Raw genomic sequence first — 19019 nt, 5'->3', positions numbered from 1 at the left:
ACCGGTTTAACCAGTCTGAGGGCCTCGGGGGGGATGAGGGGGTGTTTTGTTGCTGTTGGGTTTCAGGTGAAAAAATGCAAAGAAACTAATTTGCTTGCTTCTGATTTTCATGTTCACTAACATGCTGGTGTTACCCACACACTGAATGAAGACACTGTTTTTTCCATCTAGGTGCCAGGTTCTGTAAACACAGTAAAAAGACAGTCTTGGATGAACATCGGCTTTCTTGTATGCTGCTATCCACTAGAAATTCATCCACTTGGTCGATTTGAGTGATCTTGGTGTCAAATGATATGTTTTCTAGCATGCTGGATCTAATTTTGATAGTTTTAACCATTTTTAACGGCAATATGGCGGCCATTTTGTGTCTGTTTAGTGTCTGCTTCCTCATGAGAGCATGGGGGGTCACAGCATCCAGGGACTTCCTGTTGTTGCTGATGGCTTTGTCTCCTTGTGCCGCAATGACCATGCAAGACATTTCAGCTTCACACACACTTTCTCTGTGGGAAAATGAAACAGCTGAGTCTTGATGCTTGATTCCCTGGCCGCTATATTGCAGTTAAAAATGATCAAAACTATCAAAATTAGATCCAGCATGCTAGAAAAACATATACTTTGACACCAAGATCACTCAAATCGACCAACTGGATGAATTTCTGTGAGGGAAATCATTATCAGCAGGTCAATTTGGTGGCCATCTTGAAAAATGGCCACCGTCTTGGATTTTCAAGTAGCCAGTTGTTTATATTTGCTTAGTGACCCCTCGGCGATCATCATGCCAAATTTGGTGCTTGTATCACTATTTGCACGATTTGAAGGAAAAATTGATGTTATCCGCTCCGGCACATAAACCATACTGTATTCCGTTTAGTGTTAACTTCATGTCTGTCTTTTTCAATTGTCTTCAACTGTCGTCCAGCCCTTAATGTCTTTTAACCCCTCTCGCTTTTCCTGTGCTGTTTTTTTGTTCTCTCTTTCTTTTCTTCCGCCGTTAGACATGAATCTAAAGTTTCGTGCTCTCCAAATATATTACAGTTAATATCAGAAAATTACTCATACATGGTGTTTTCTGATGGACTAACAGAAACGCAACGTCTATTTTTTTGCCACAGCTGACATTGTTAAATTTACCGGACTTCTTTCTGCTGCGTTGATACGATCGGACATGGTCCTCCAGAGTCTATGATCAGAGCCTCCGTAGCAACGGTCTGCTATAAAGAAATAACAGTCCGTAGAACGCCGTGATTGACCAATCAGAATCGAATAGACAATAGAGCCGTGTAATAAGTATTAATGCCATATTCCATTTCCGGCAATAGATCACCATAATTGTTACACACTGTTCCTTTAATAATAGGGAACAAATGCCTCTTTGATAATAAAGAAACGTGTATAAAGGGGGTCCCAATGAAAATAAAGCAATAGAAATAATAAAACCTGCAAGCGTTATTGTTAGGCAAGCACAAACTCTTGCACGGATAGCACAAAGGTCTGCCCTGATGCAGGTAACCTAGTGGAATAGGTCACAGGCAAGTCCCATTTGCTGAAGAGAGCCATGGGATACGGTTGAAAGTCTGGTATTGTCTCAGTAAGGTAACCTTGCTATATGTTACCGCTAAGTGAATGACTGTTTCTCTCTCCCTAGGTAGTGTCTGGTCAAGCTGGGGTCTCTCTCGTTCTCTCTGTCTCTCACACACACATACACACAAACTGTGATTTGAACACAGAGACAGACAGACTCAATGACAGTGGCAGATTTACACACACAAAGAAGAGATATCCAGTGTACACACACAAACACACAGTGACAAATACTAAGAGGGAAGCTTACAGAGACTAGTAGACAGACAAATACCACATAGCCACCAGTGCAAACATCAACACACATACAGCCGCATACAGAAATAATTCAATGGGAAGTTGGCCATGTCTGATACCCACATGCTGTGTGTGTCGTAGCTGCTGGAGAGTCTCACTGATCCTGACACTGATCCCACATTTTGACTGGGACCAGCCTCTCTCACTGACACAAAGCAGACAAACAGAGCACATCTGATCCCACATAACAAGAGTAATCCCATCACTCTGTTTCTCTAATACACACACACACACACACACACACACACACACACACACACACACACACAGCAACAAGATGGGATTTGACATGAGTTGAGTTTGACTGCATGAGGGTCTTTAAAAGTGATAGAAATAGAAACTACAAGAATAGATTAAAATGAAAGAAGACATAAAATGAAGTCTACTATGCTTAAAATAATTAGAATTAGAGAAAACAAAGTAAGTGTAGCAAGTAGGGGCCTCCACAGCTGAGGGGCCCTCTTGGTAATAAGGCATACTACCCAAACAATCAGGAGGTCCCCTGTTCAGGGTCTCATCTGAAGGAATACAAGCTCAACATAAGAGCGGGTATTGCGCACTCCCTCACAGGCTAAGTTGAAATATTTATTGTGAATGACATCTCAAACAAAGCATTTTCATCACAGTGGATGGCATCACCAAAATAAGTCACAAAGACTCATTTCTAAGTGAAGAAACATATTCTTCAAAAAATAAAACAGATTGCTATTAGAACATTTGGAGAGTAGACCAACTAGAGGTCCTGCTGTCAGCTGCCAATTTGGACTGATGATCTGGGGCTGAATGTTGGCAGAGCAACTAGTACAACCAGTATAATCCTAAAATAATCTCTAACAGAAGCAAAGGGAGGTGTCAAGTCAAAGTTTATAATGATATAGATCTTTAAAGGTCAAGTCAATCTGCGTTCTTTTCCGGGGTTTTCAAATGGAAATGCCCACTCAGCCATTAGCAAAAGCAGTGATGTAGGTTACCAAAGTGAGCAAATCAATAAGGTTGTGAATAATGTGAACGCTAGCACTAGCTGAATCAACGTTAGCTGTACTAAGTTTGCAAATAACTGAAAGGGTTAGATATTTTGAAGTGTTCTGCGAAGCAAACTTATTGTTTTGAATGTAGTCTGGTGGCTTTGAAGAGATTGACATAACGGCTTCAGTTCTCGATCGGTTAGTTTGTCTGTGTTAGCGTATGACTTTCAGATCTGAACTAACCTGGCGTCCACAGCAGAACATAGCTTAAGCTCGGTGACACACAGGGAACGTCAGCGGCGCGTGGCTGACAGTCTCGTGTGAGATGCAGTGATTTACAGGGCTCCATGAAGGAATAAAGTACTGGGTTTTAATTGTGGATTATTAGTATTATTTACAAATGAGCACACGCTTCTTAACCTTTTTCTGTCTGAAATAAATATAAATGACATTTATAATTAAATGAAATGGTCATTAGGAAAGGCGAACTCTATGTAGGATAAAAAGGCTGGCAGCAGCAGAAACGCTGCCGGACACCAAACGCATGAAACATGCAACAGTTCAGCGAGGCAGCCGTCACGCACTGCTCACGCGGGCAGTCTGGCCTAAGCGTTAGCTTCTGTGCCAGTACTCCCGTCTGCTAAAGACAAACTGGGAGCATGCTGACTAACTGAACACCACTGGGAAGCTACAAAATGATATAAAAACCTAAAAAAACACAGTCAGTTCAAACCTGGAGTCGCACAGCAATGCTCACAGAAAACTTGACGTCGGGCACATCCTCAAATCCATCCATCCATTATTTGTAACCACTTATCCGCTGACATTGGGCGAAGACGGGTTCACCCTGGACAGGTCTCCAGACTATCACAGGGCTGACACATAGAGACAGACAACCATTCACACTCACATTCACACCTACGGGACATTTTTAGAGTTAACAATTAACCTGCATGTCTTTGGACTGTGGGAGGACACCCGAGAACCCGGAGAAAACCCACGCTAACACGGGGATAACATGCAAACTTCACACAGAAGGGCCCCAAGCCGGATTTGTACCCGTAACCCTCTTGATGTGAGGCCACAGTGCCACCCACTGCCCATCCATAAATTTTTTTCAAAGTCAAAAAAAGAAAGGAGTAGTATAGCATTAGGACATGTGAAAAAGACCACTTGTTTTCAGTGAATGGACACCCAAAAAGCCTGGTTTCCATCAGTTGCCGAGAAGCTGGAAGGAACACTGGAAATGATTCAGAGTTGATTGACGCTTGTGTAATTTGATCACTATTTTGGTGACTCGTCACTCTCTACTTTGACTTGCTGCAGTTATAAATATGATTCCAAATGTCATGGGAGGTTTCGGAGTGTGTGAGCTTCAACAATCCTCTCACGACACGCAGAGGATGGAGTCATAAATCTGTGGAGCTGCTTTTGCTGGAAGACTTTATTTGTCAGAAATTGAAGCCGAAACACTGGAGGCCAGAAAAAAAGTTGCAGTTTGCTGTAAATGAAAACTCCTCGTCTCTCAGGGTGGTTTCAGGATAGCTGGTCTCATCTTACTGGTATATGCATGATGGGACTCATTTTCACACAGACACACACACACACACACATACACAAATACAGACTCTCACACACACACACACACACACACAAATACAGACTCACACTCACACACTTGCCTGTCTCTAGAAGCATTGTATTATTGATAGAGAAGCAGTCGGAGGGCGATGTTTTGCACTGCAGTTGAATAAATCAACACCATGAATAAATCACCAAATCAAACCACATTTACAACCAGGGAGAGGCCATCAACCTTATCCTGCATCACTCACTCTCTCTTCCTCTTCTTTTCTTTTTTAATTACCTCTCGCATCTCCTCACAACAGCTTTGCCTTTTTTCTGCCAATTATTTGTCTGTCTGGTTTTCTACCCCTCTGTCTTCTCTCTTCACTTTTGTCTACCATTGTATTGATCATGTTTACTTGAGGAAATCTTATCAACAGATAGATTACCTGTGATTGAAAGATTACTGATTAAGTTTGGTCACAAAGAATCTTTCAATTTATCTCTAACATTAGGGTCTTCCAAAAATCAAATTTCATGAAATTAATATTACAATAAATACATTTAAAATGTGTTTGACAGAAACCTTTTATATCTGTAATTGTACGTAACACAAACATTGCTTTATTATGACATTTGTTAAACTATTAACCACATGCATTTTGCCAATAATAACACCATTCACAATAGAAAACAATGTAATCAAGCTGATTTTGTCGCAGACGCTCGCTCGCGTCGCATTCAGTTAGGACATGGTGTTAGACTTTACGATTATTGAAACCACACAAACACTAAACGTGTATTTCCACCAACACACATAGATTTTAAAGTATTGACAGTCTTGACAAGAAGAGTGTGATTAATGAGTGAGGTCACGTGGAACCGGCGCGATGTGGGATGTCATCTTAGAATGTTTGCAATGAGTGAGGTCACGTGGGACCAGTGCGATGCTGGATGTCATCTTAGAATGTTTGCAATGAGTGAAGTCACGTGGGACCAGTGCGATGCTGGATGTCATCTTAGAATGTTTGCAATGAGTGAAGTCACGTGGGACCAGCGCGATGCTGGATGTCATCTTAGAACGTTTGCAATGAGTGAGGTCACGTGGGACCAGTGCGATGTGGGATGTCATCTTAGAATGTTTGCAATGAGTGAGGTCACGTGGGACCAGTGCGATGTGGGATGTCATCTTAGAACGTTTGAAATAACTGGGGTCACGATACACCAGTGCAATAGCATATAGCATACTCACCGGAGGTTTTCGAGTGCTGCAGAAATTTTCGTCCTCTTTTTTTCCTTCTCCACTCTATCGTGGTACAAATGGGAGGACACGTCAAAGTGGCACTCCTGTTCACTCCACAACCCCACTAGTTTCTACACGTTTACTTTCTACCCCCTTTGCTGCTTTCTGTTTGGTGCTGGAGAGAGCGCTCCTGTTGATTGTCGACAATGTGTGCATCATTGAACTCACGATAATATTAAACTTGTTTGATTTTATTGGAACGTCAAGATGCGAAAAAAGACTACCTTAAGACAGCTCGGACTGAGTTTTATGACCACTTTAGACTAAACAATCAAGATTACAGGAGCGCGCCGCAACACAAGTAAACCTCACCTGATTTTATTCCGACACTGGAAATAAGGCTGCTACATTGAAATTGCTTAAAAGTTGTCTGATGTAAGGTCAGCATAAATAGCAAAAACATTTTTTTAAATCTTTACCACCCCTGCCTTTAATTTCAGTAATCAACTGGAGAAGTGTCACGGAGATATCTATTTGTTCATTTTTTTTTTTACCCGATTCATCTGGGGTGTCTTGCCTTAATAAGAAGCGGGAGGAGTGAGAGGGAGAGAGAATTGTGAATGAATGCAGTGGATACACTGCATTTAAAAAACGCATATTAGACTAGCTGTACATAATGATTTGGCCAAAATGTAGCATGTAGTATGTAGTATTCAGTATGAGTATAATACAAAATCTACAGGATGCCACAAATACCCAGATGTCATACTTACTCCAGTATGTATTGGACCAGTCTACCTCGCCTACTGGATCCCACAATACAAAGCGCTAGAATGGTACAGTCTGTGGGCACAACAATAGTGGCCAAAAACTGCATTTTTTTTTTTACATTTTTCGTAGCTATTTCATCACTAAATTCACTTATGAGAATTTTTGAGGTGAGAAATCATCTGTGTAGATATCATATCTTGACAGTTTTGGCAGTTAAGCTGCACAAACTGCCGTGAGAGCAAGCCAGCGCCTGCGTAACTACCTTGCATAACATTAACAGGTTAATCTGGTTATCTGCCTTTTTGGAGTTGAAAAGCTCATCAATTGCTGCCTCTGACAGAGCAGAGAGACACCTGCTGAGACGACATGAACCTTTTTAACATTACTCTTATATTTGTAGGGGAGATCATTCCACTGTTGCTGTAACTGAAAAAGCAGTTTGACTAACTTTCGGCAAGTGAACAAACACTAGTTATAAAGAAAAAAATTCTAAGCTCAATAAGTTGTATTGTTCGATAATATTGCAATAGTGGGACAAGTTCAGTTTTTTTTGTCCAGTGCTTCAAGAGCTGGTTTAAAGGCTAAACGGCCATATACTGCGTTCGTCAGTAGTATGTAGGAGGCAGTTTTGAATACAGCCGTAGTTTGTCCTGATTGAACTTACACTGAGCTTCATAACCCCTTGCCATTCCTTCACTGACATATTTGGCGCTGGGAGAATAACGCTGCATGCCTGCCCCTCACACAGGCACCACTTGAAAGGATAAAAACGTTTATCATTTGCTGTTATTATAATTTCTTTTTAGTTCGAGTGAGAGGAAATTTAACAATATAAATCATGACGGGAGTGTCAGGGCAATAACCTTTGGCTGGCTTATCTTTAGCTGTAATATATCATGGCTAAGATATTGTGTATCGAGACAATTCTTAGAATCTTCTATTGAAAAATCCCACAGATTTCTCACAGTCACATCCAAGTATCAGCTGGTTTATTTGTGATCATAATATTATGAAACTTACATTCTCTCTCTCTCTCTCTCTCATATATATATATAAATGAATTAGCACATCAATTTTCTTCTGGAATATCCCTTTGAGCAGATCTGAAGTCGGGCAGAGGATGAGGGCAATAACCTTTTACTGCTTATTGAAATGCAATATATCATACTCAAAGTCTCAATAACAGACACACATTAGATAGTTTGATTCAATATCTGGAGTTTGAAGACATTTAAAGGGACACTAAAAGGGAATCCAACTGTGGTTTAGTGGTTAGAATAGCCTCTAGTTTCAAGTTTTTGCCCTGCATGGCTTCTCAGTTTTCCCTCAGTCCAAACACGGGCAGCTCAGCTTAACTGAAAACTCTCAACTACCCCCCCTAGGGCAAACTACCCACTTTCACAGTTCGGGACAAAGAAATAATGATACAGTGTTGTCTTTTTTGTTCTAGTTCATTCAGTTAATGAAGTTACTGCTGCTGTGCCACGTGTGTAAATGCACACAGCACCTCTGGAGAAGCACAGACCGCTCCTGCTGCTGTGTGATGGATACAGGTGTTTAATACACTCGGAGGAAAGAATCCTACAAACAGCTGTCAGCAGCAAACAAAACTTCAGTGGGTCTAACATTTTGGCAAAGCCTGGGTTATTAATCTAAGCTGTTACAGACTCTGTCTTAACCACAATAAACCTATTTTTATGAACATTTCGAAATTGTAGAGTAAAGTGAATGAGGCAAAACTGCATACATGAAAGGTGCTTTGTGATTTTGAAGAGATCTGTGTGTGTGTGTGTGTGTCTGCCTCCATCAAATAAAGCCACACTGTAATAATGCGCTGTAATGTTTATGGACCAATATTGGAGCTGAAATGTGGAAATTAAGCCTCATGTTTACAGTTAAAAAATTCAATTCAATTTGATTTTATATAGCGTCAAATCATAACGTTAGCAATCTCAATCTCAATCTTTTTATATAGAACCTGTATAGACCACACTCCCCCATGAGCATGCATTGTTATGCGACAGTGACAAGAAAAAACTCCCCTTTAGCAGGTAGAAACCTCGGGCAGAACCAGGCTCTGGGTGGGTGGCCAACTGCTTTGACCGGTTGAGTCTAGAGAGAGAGAGAGAGAGATACTGTCATATGAATCATTTTTGTACTGACAGATAATGCCGTCCTGCTGATTGGGGTGCCATATTAGAAAATGTTAACATGAATTGATTTTAAAGGCATATGAGAAATTGTATATTTTGTTGTGTCTTCCACTGGCAATAAGTATTCATAAAACCTTAATAAATCTTAATAATAAATGTTTTCAGGGGCTTTAAAGAATAGGGGCAGATATTCAAAATCAACCTTATTACGCCTCATTCACACTGGGAAAGTCAGGAGCACGTGGCAGCTGTGTCACGTGGGTGGCGGCTGTGTCGTGTGAGCGGCGGCTGCGTGATTCACGCGTCGGGTGTTCGTATCAGCTGCGTGTCTGCTGCTGCAGCTGCTGCTGTCTGCCCTTTCTTTCTACATAGAGTTTACCTTTCATAATGGCCATTTCATTTCATTATACACGTCATTTATTTTTATTTTAGACAGAAAGGTTAAGAAACGTGTGGTAATTTGTAAATAATAGTAATAATCCACAATTAAAACCCATACTATATTAATTCATGGCTCTCCAAGTCACTGCATGTTCTACAACACTGTCCTGCACATATTTCAGAATAAAAGCCTCCGTAACATATTCTACAGATAGACATTGAAACTGTACTAATGTTGCTGGTATGATGTCAATATACAGTCAATAGATCACTTTCATTGTCTGTTGTTGCTGTGAACAGTGCGCGGAACGCGTCAAAAATAGGCGAGACCTCGAATCTCTAAAAGAGACGCAGCTAAGATGCACAGTGTGGCTGCTCTGACCTGTTAACAAGGACGCCGAAATAAAAAACAACAGATAATGCAGCCGCCACGCGCTCCTGACGTTCCCAGTGTGGACGAGGCTTTATACTCACTATCCTCGTAAGATATCATATGAACCGTGGCCTGAAGATACGTTTACTATGGAGTTATTATTTACGTGGGAGGGGCCACATGCACTGAGGGCCTCTGTTTACAGAGTGTCATTCCTTCTCAGTTTGTTGCAGTCAGTCAGCTATGTATTTTAGCACAAATAAACATTTTATCCATAAAGCAAGCACACTCCATCTTTCAAATTGACAATCTTGTAGAGAGTAAGTTATAACTGAGTGACAAATTAAAGCTCGTTGTCTCTACGTTTTCTGTGAACTCTTTTTTTCTTAACTTATTTTGTAATTTGCAAGAACCAATATTAATTTACTGTTTTTCAAGTGAGGCTGCTAATTTTAATCCACCCAACCCTCTTCTCATTGACCTCTTCTCTTACATCCAGTCACAGCCATCTGTTGGACTGAATAGAGGAGTAGTGGAGTTCTACTTTACTCATATTATTAAAAATCTCTATATTTATTAAGAGTGGGCAGCACAGTGGAAATTTAGTTATCTGGTCATGTTGTACGATTACTACATAAAACGTCTCTCTTTGTGACACGCATACACATCGGGGACGCTAGCATGGGCTTTCTTGTTGTTTGGCTGCTCAGCGTATCATCAAACCTTTTCTTTGATGGTGTTCTGGCACAGAGAACTGCCATATTTACTCCATTTTACTCCCGTGTGTTTTGCAGAATCAGATTATTATTGACATTCTGTGTTATTTCCATTTAACCATTTGTAATAACAACTCATTAAAATCTAAACTAAGACAGCCCTTTGAATGATCAATGAAAAATTCAATGTGCTGAAATCAAATTTTAAATGTCATTGTTAGAAAGGGAAACATGCTTCCCAACTAATGTAATATTGATTTGATACAGTTTTACTTTTTTTAACACGCTGTCTCAAGTAGGAGTGGGCGGTATACCGGTTTCATCACCGTCAACGGTGTCACGTTTTGGTTTAGCACTCAACATACAACACCCGATAAACTACGTCACACCTACATAGGATGTCTATGGTTACGTACAGGCTACCGCCATTCCGTTTTGTAGCGCAACCTTTTACTTTTCATTTCAGTGCCCATATTAAAGCTGAGGTAGGCGAGATTGGAGCAAATATGATTAAAAAAAGTTATTTTTGTAAAACAGTTGCTATATCGTGACAGTAGTACATGAAACAGGTAACCTGAAAAAAATTGTGTGCATCTGTGTCCTCCGATGCTCCTAACGGCATCTGCAAGATTTCACATACCGGAGGAAAACAAGCAGTAAGAGCTGATCGGAGGTCTGCTGTCCATCTGCTGTCTCTGAGAGCTGGCTGTCAATCGCTCGCGAACTCCGACCAAACTGTCAAACTAGGCAGCGCTGATCAAATATGAATCAATATTATGTTACGTTAATGCCTATTTCTCCCCTCAAATGTTTTCAGAATTATCTTGTAGTGCACAGTTTAGCTGTAAAATGAAAAGGTTTGTGACGCCGCCGCCATTGTGAAATCTAGTGAAGGAGTACCATGTACCTGTCACATGACCGGAGCACAGCCAATAGGAACGCTCGCTCAATGACATTACCTGTGATTGGTCAAAGTCTCCCGTCACGGGCTAGATTTTCTAAGCCTGAAAACAGAGCCATGAGGAGGTGCAGAAGTCTAGTTATCTCTCAGAACACTTGAATTAAAATATGCTGAAAGGTTATTATGGAACTTTTGCCCAATGATGCCAAATATATACTCCCTACTGCCACTTTAACAGGTTACAGCAGCCACACAGACCGGGTGAGCAGCGCGGCTGCAGCCGCTCAGACGTGTGTGGCGTCCACACAGTCAGCATTGATGCTGCGGAGCTGCTACTGCATGCAGCCCTCAACAGATCATTTTCACTATCTATTTTGGCTGAGAACTGCACGCAATTAGGCGACACACGGCAAATCACTAAATGAGCCGCCTGCAGCCGAGCCGCGCGGCTCACGGTCCATGTGTCTTCTGTACAGTACCGGTCCAACAGCGTGACTCTATACGCTGGATATTTTCAAACTCTATCTTCATGTGGGTTAATATGTAAAAGGTGATTTCAGTTTCTTCAAAGATGTAAATTCTTTTAAATTTAATGTAATTCCCAGTTTGGCTGTGGCGAAAAAAGGTGAAAATATTTTTAAATAATAAAACAACAGCAGGCTAAATATGTGAAAAAAAAACAAAAACATTTCTTTTCAAATATTCTTTATTGCTGAGATCCAGGTTGCTGGACAGTCAGCTACAGTTCACTCACAACTGAAATCAACAGCATGACTGTTATCATTAACTCTGAATGGATCACATTACATTCACATTATGGGGCAGGCTACTCCTCCCAAAACACATGTAGGCCTATAACTCATTTTTTTATTTGGAGCTGATAAACACATCTGCTTTTTTTTTAAAAAAAAGTATTTTTTCTTTCTTAAGATATGTCCCCTTACATTGGCAATAGAGAGAAAAGAGGTAGAATCATGCTTTGAAGTTGCTTACAAGTACCTACAAGTGACTTACAAGTTACTTGTCAAGTCAATGTGATCTTTTCTTACCTTAGCCAAGTGCTGCGAGTGCCTTAACATAACCATAAAAAAAGTGAATCATGCTGAAGTTGCTTCAAGCAGCTTATTGGGAAAACCAATAAAATGTTATGCAGATATAATATTGCAACATAAAACATACACAACTTAATGCAACAGTTGTCCTGCGTCAAACAGGCTAATTCAAGCTTAGTGACAGCAGAGGAGCTGCAAGTGAGCCACATCTCTCTGTCTCTCATTCTCATTAAGTAAAAAAATAAAAAAGACTATCTCAAAGAAAGAAAGGAAGACAAAGACACAAAAACCAAGAGAGAGAATGATGGAGATAGTGGTGGAGGAGGAGTTGGAAATAAATAAGAGGGAATAAGTGATGCAGTCTGAAGAGGGTGTCAGCAAGAGAGGGAAAGATGAAGCTGAGAAGTCAGCAAGGAGAGGAAGGAGGACAGAGTGAGGGAAGGACTGAATATTTGAGAAGGAAAAAGATTCATGAGGGCTTCAATAAAAAGCTTCAGTGAACACAGCACAAACAGACAGGCCTGATGGTCACACACACACGCACACACACACACACACGCACACACACTGGGGTGAGCTGAAATCAACCATGTTTATTCAAACTCTTCCTGCTCATCACAGAATCCCATCATGCATTTCACTCCAACAGTCTCGCCCTGTCAGGGTATAACAAGCTCTCCTCACCACACAGCATCTGGCACACACACACACACACACACACACACACATGCAAACACAGACACATATATATGCCATGCGTACACAGTGGTTCTCTGCAGAATATACACAACTTGTATGACTTTGAGTTTTTGCATATTTTCAACTGACACAAACTCATAAATGGCAAAAATTCACAAATAAAGATAGAGTGCTACATTTTTTTAAAATTCCAAAGTATTCAATAGTTAAGCTAAAATAAAATTAGAATAAAAAAAAATTAAACAGTAGAATATTGTCAATATTGCAATATAATTGTAATTTTTGTAGAATTAAAACATAAATACTGCAACTTACACTAGCAGAACGTGGCAGATAAACGTATATAGTTGAACTTGTACAGGGAAGCCATCACTGAAATGTGTTGGACAACAAAACAATGCAGTTATACAGCTAAAGACAAGCTCTGTGGGAAGAACTGACACTTGGGCGATACTGCCCGCGTCAGCAGCGCGTGGCGGCTGCCTCATTGAACTACTGCGTACCCCATGCGTGGGTTGTCCACACCGGCAGCATTTCTGTTGCTGGGTTGCTGCTGCCAGCCCTTTCTTTCCACAGAGTTTGCCTTTCATAATGGCCATTTCAATTCATTATAAATGTCATTTGTATTTATTTTAGACAGAAAAAGGTTAATAAATGTATGCTTATTTGTAAATAATAGTAATAATCCACAATTAATATCCCGTACTTTATTCATGCATGGAGCCATGCAAGTCACTGCTTGTTCTACAACACTGTCCTGCAAATATTCCAGAATAAAAGCCTTGTGTTAACAAATGAAGGAATTCTGTCCACTGAAAAAAAATCGCTTGATGACTTTTATTTTGAAATGAAAGCGGGAAGTTTTGATTTAAAGATAATTATTTACTTTTTTTCATGTCCGTGCCATATTCTACAGATACAGACATTGAAACTGTAGTAATGTTGCTGGTATGATGTCAATATACTGTCAAACCATCTGTTGTTGCTTTGAACCGCGCACTGCTCGCGGTAAAAATAGGCGAGACCTCGAATCTCTACAAGAGATGCAGCTGACATGCAGCGGAGCCGCGCTGTTCACGCGGTGTGTGGCGGCTCTAACCTGTTAACATGGATGCCGAATTAAAAAAACAATAGGTTCCACAGCCGCAATTACAGTTTATCTAATTAGCCCCCGTGTCAGTTAGATATCTGCACCTGAATTGACAGCATGTGCCAGCGTGGGAGAGCCAAGCCAAGGATGGTGGGGCTTTAGCATAGAATGTATAAAATATAAACATAGTCTCTGTGACGTCACCCAAAGGTTTCTGAAGAGCAAAACTGAAGCTCAAAGTGGGTGGCTCCCGGCGACTCCGGCCATCGCCATCTTGGCAGTGATGTTTCTAGCGAATCCAAAAATGGGCAAAGAGGTGGAGCATGGATGTCCTGAAGCCTGGTTGCTGAAACATGCCCACCTAGCCCGAAGCTACCAAGCTAGCTAGCTAAGGCTAACAAGCTAGGCTATATCATGGAAGAGAACGTGCTACATGCTACTCTGTGTAGCGGGCTAACATTAACCCTGCACTGCAGCACCGGCGAGGCCCGAGCAGTGAGTCCGACTCTTGCCACAGGCCCTCAGCTGTCCGGGCTGACCCATGGCGGGATAAGGTCGCGTGCAGCGGTCCGACATGGAGGATGAGCTCCCTCGGAGCATCATTTGACGTGTTTTGACGAATCACAGATCAGCATGAAAAAAATTAAATACATTGAATTGATAGAAGATGTCCCGCCCTAAGGGAGGATGGAGGGTGCTCGACCTCCCTTACCCCCCCTCACCCACTCCCACGATGCCCACGATGCCCACAACCACTTCACACACAGGCTGCCATTTCCCCTCTGCCCTGCAGGGGTCGCTGTTGAGGCATTTTAACCAGGATTTGAATAATGGATTTTTTTCCAAAGAAGAAAGAAAAATTATTTTATAAATGATACTTAGATTTGGTAATGGTTTATTTCAACCAATTACTCTTTTTTATATTTTGCTCTCCTTCTTGCCTCTCAAAAATAGAGGAGGAGCAACCTCCTCTACCAACTTCTCTATCATCAGCTGTCTGTCTTTCACTTTTGACTTTGAGAAGCATTCACACAAAATGTGTACATGCCAAGTAGTTCAAAGTATCTGCTGCTTGACTGCTACAAAGAGGACACAAATCGTACCTGAGTTTTTGATCAATGACATATTCTTTTTTGAGGAATATATGACAAATGAAAAGACCCGGGGCTATTCATAAAAACATTCAGGGTTGTAGCCTCAGATGCCTAGGCCTAACAACGCAAATAACAAACATAAAGCCATAGCAAGTATTAGACAAAGAATATTTTTTTGTATTTTAAAATAATATTTTTTTTCGCAGGGAAAAACTGCTTGTCAAATCTAATGTTGTGCTTAAGTTCACAAAAAAATACCAATTATGTTATGAACAAAAATGTTCATATCTTAAGCCTACAATATTAAGGAAAATGTCCACATGTAAAATCTTTTTCCGAATGTGGTTTTTTACATGACTTTTTGTAGGGGCAGAAAATTAATGACATAATTTCAGATAAAATATCACTATTATCACTCATTATAATTGCTCCTAATATCAAGCTCAAGACCACATTAGTTCCAAAAAGTGCAGCTGGTGTGAATAATGTATTCCAGGAGAGCCGAGGGAAATCTTTCGTAAAATAATAAAAAAAGAAAAAAAAAAGGTTCCACCACATACCATTTAAACTTTTACTGTATATAAACTTCCAGAGTTATTCTAACAGATATGAACTGCTGCTGTTCTGTCACCCATACAATCTGTTACAGTGATAGTCAACACGTTAATTTGACTAAATGTCTCATTGCCATGGATTTATTCACAGTTCTGAGCTTGGCTGAAAGGCAGGGTTTTGTTGGCCAAAAGTGTGTGTATGTGTGTGTGTGTGTGTGTGTGTGTGTTTGTGTGAGGGAGAGACAGAGAGGGAGAGCAAAGGGGAATAATGCAAATGTTTGGTAAATCAGCTATCATTTCCTGACATGGTGTTCCAGGCACAATTAGGTAAGAGAGGTGATGACTCACAACGCGCGTTTGTGTGTGTGTGTGTGTGTGTGACAAGACAATTCAAATGTTTGTTTGGCCATGTATCATCTCCTGACACCTTGTCCTCTGTGTAATTAGATGAAATGTTGTGTGTGTGTACTGTAAAATATATAAGAAACATTTTACAGAATATATTCTGAATTTTATTACAGGATTATTGTATTCACTTTTCTCATAAAACAATAAAATATCTGTAGAATTACAGATGTTTGCATTCAAAATAAATTAAAGGTTTTTAACTTAAAATGACATATAATTGACCATAATTTAAGATTGCATAAATGGCATGTTTGTTAGTATTGTAAATATAATTTATTTGGATTTCGATGAAACCAAAAAGCATGTTTGCCTTAAGTTTAGTAGAGCTTATCGGTCGTAAGGTAAACTGTAGAAGCTAGTTTCCTTTAGCAGCTAATGCTAGAGCCAACATGTCAGTGTCATGGTCAGTGTTGGCACGTTGTGCTCCAGCAGCTGAGTTAAACTGGATGTCTGAGATGCTCTGAGCTGATGAATAGGACTTCACAACAGGTGTTTATTGTTATTGTTATACAGTATACTCCTCTAGATCAATGTATGATTCCCATAATCTATTGAATACAGAATAAAGGTGAACTGAACCAGGCCCAGCAGATGGAACTGGACCTTGAAGAGACAGCCGGTGACCGTGATGCAGCTCATCTGATGAATAGACAGTACAGCTGCTGTAGCAACGCTGGTTGACTATATGCATACATTCTGTTTTTCCCCACTTCATCTCCAGAAGAAAAGTAACTTGTTTGCACCTATCCCGACCCGGTTATATTTTTTCTTTTTTTCCTTTTATGTTTTGTTTGCAGTAGCGGCCAAAGCTCTCTGTCCTTGAGGAGCTATTTATTAGGTTTATATTTGTTCATGTTAAACTGCTTTGAGTGTGTACAAATGCCAAGGAGCTTAAAAATAAAAGTAAAGATTTAATTTTCTTTTTTGTTAAAATGTTTTTTATAAATTGTAATCGAAAAGGATCAACTAGACAAAGTCTTTTCAGCGGCATGAACAACAGCAAGAGCAAGGGGGGTTGCAAATCCAAAAGGTTGAGGACCACCGTCTTAGATTACTGGCAAAGACAGTTTTTTTTTTTCATCTTTCCAACTACATTTTCCTGGTTGGGTACATTATCAGTATCATTATTATTCTTATCAGTTTGATTGTTATTATTACTGACAAATTAAAATATAGTTTATAATTGATTTCCCTGGCAAGAAAGAAAAGTCTGTCTCATGGATTAAAATTCAGAGGTTCAGCTTTTGTGGCTCCTTTTATATCCAATGATTTTTTTTTTTTTTTTACATTACAATTCTCTAAAATTTCTAACAAATAATGAAAATGTGCATAAAGTTATTTTTGATTAAAAGTACATATTTTGTGTTTATACATTGTGTGAAATAAAACACAATCTTACAGTAAATCACTTTATGTAGACGGGGCAGTTTCATAAAGTTATTACTAAATAGCCTAAATTTTCAATCATTGGCCTTAAATGTAGCTATTTTTTAAATGTATTTTACTCTACTATACTTTTTCCACTGTCCAATGAATATTTTTAAATCTATTAATTCTTTAAATTGACAGATTTATACTGTAAATGCGCAGATATTTGTCTGTAGTTTTATGTGCTTATTGCATTTATATACATTATTTCTTAGTAATTGTACATGAAAAAAATAATATTTAAATTACTGTAGATGAATTGCATTGTTTAAGGTAAATAATAAATGCTCTAAATTTACAGAGATTAAACTGGAAAGTAGTTGTTTTTAATGTATTTTAACATAATATATCTGTTTTCCTACAGTTTTAAGAAACATTTGTCAACAATAATATGCTGTAATTTAATTAATTTCAACCGTAAAACCTTCTTTGTTTTTTAAAAACGTTTATTACATGTAATTTTGTGGTATGGTTATTGGCTGTAATTTGACAGAATCCATTTGGAAACTTTGCTGCAAGTTTTTTTTTTTACAAGGATTTTGTCCTCACATTAAATGACATACATACATTGCATGGTAATGTCTCCTTTCCTGGTGGCTTATAATCAACTCTCTTCCATAATAATAATAAACTACAAATAAAAACACCAAAAGGAAGAGAAAAAAAAAATGTGATTTGATATTTAAAGCTTAACACTTTTTATTTTTATGAACATGTACCTGTAAAAACAGTACGAAAACAACAACAAATCCACAATCTCACTAACTATAATGACCAAATGACCAGAGGCACCGGAGGAGAATTAACACTTGTAATTCGTTCATTTGGTTTCACAGTTTCTAGAATTCTCCTTACATTGTTCAACATTAATTTTAGTTACAAAGTATTTAATGTGGATCGGCCACAAACCCCTCCCTCCTTTTTTTGTTTTAACGAAACAGTGAATCAACAAAAACGCATAAAAACGACAAAACTGAAGTAGTGACAGAGTTTAGAGTTCATTACCAGAGAGTTAACATTAAATAGTGGAAATCACAAAGTTTCCCCTTGAATAACTGATCTGAAAACAGACATTCATTCATTTAATTTCACATATTCACACACTTTCCTGTATTTTTTGGGCCACGACATTTTGGGGGTTTGCGAACTACTTGACATAATAACACATTCAGGATATGCTTTCTATGATTTAGAAAACACATAATAACATGAGCCACTATAACAGTCTGATAGGTTAGGCTGACTTACTGGGCAGTTTGGGGGTTGACTTACTCTGGCTGACAAACTGCAGACATTCAAACAGCTTTTTGGTTCATTCAAAGAGAACATCTGCCGTACATGTAAATGTAATACAAAAACAACATAGTTATTTACTATTATTGTATAGTATTGTAATTATGATTTTCAGCACATAATGTATCAATTTCATTTTCTTAATACCTGACCTGGTGTCATCCGGTATCTGCAGGTGTATGTTTGTATCCATCTCACATTTCAGGAATTGTTACATCTAACTCTTGTGATCGTAACACTACGCATCAGAGCCATCACATATTTTAACTTTAAATAAGCATCACATACTGTAGGGGTTTTGTATTTTTTTCTTAACATTTACTAGAAATGATTTTCACTCAGAAAAATAAATTAAAATACTTACTTAGTATTATTATTGCAGCTACTGAAATTAATTGAGTGTCACATATTGACATGTCTACACTCTATGTCCTACACACAAATGTAATATATT

General features: G+C 39.2%; 1 long non-coding RNA gene across 1 annotated transcript; it reads right to left on the bottom strand.

The window, feature by feature from the left end:
- Positions 1-2795: 2795 nt before the first annotated feature.
- Positions 2796-16366, bottom strand: LOC119485408. The gene is made up of 3 exons (XR_005206259.1): positions 16356-16366; positions 16262-16267; positions 2796-2963 (listed from the first exon to the last, which is right to left on the bottom strand). It is a non-coding gene; the product is annotated as an uncharacterized LOC119485408 (long non-coding RNA).
- Positions 16367-19019: the final 2653 nt, after the last annotated feature.

The sequence above is a fragment of the Sebastes umbrosus genome, chromosome 3, assembly GCF_015220745.1.
Source record: "Sebastes umbrosus isolate fSebUmb1 chromosome 3, fSebUmb1.pri, whole genome shotgun sequence".
NCBI classification, from domain to species: Eukaryota; Metazoa; Chordata; class Actinopteri; order Perciformes; family Sebastidae; genus Sebastes; species Sebastes umbrosus.
This window is presented reverse-complemented; position numbering and strand designations above follow the sequence as displayed.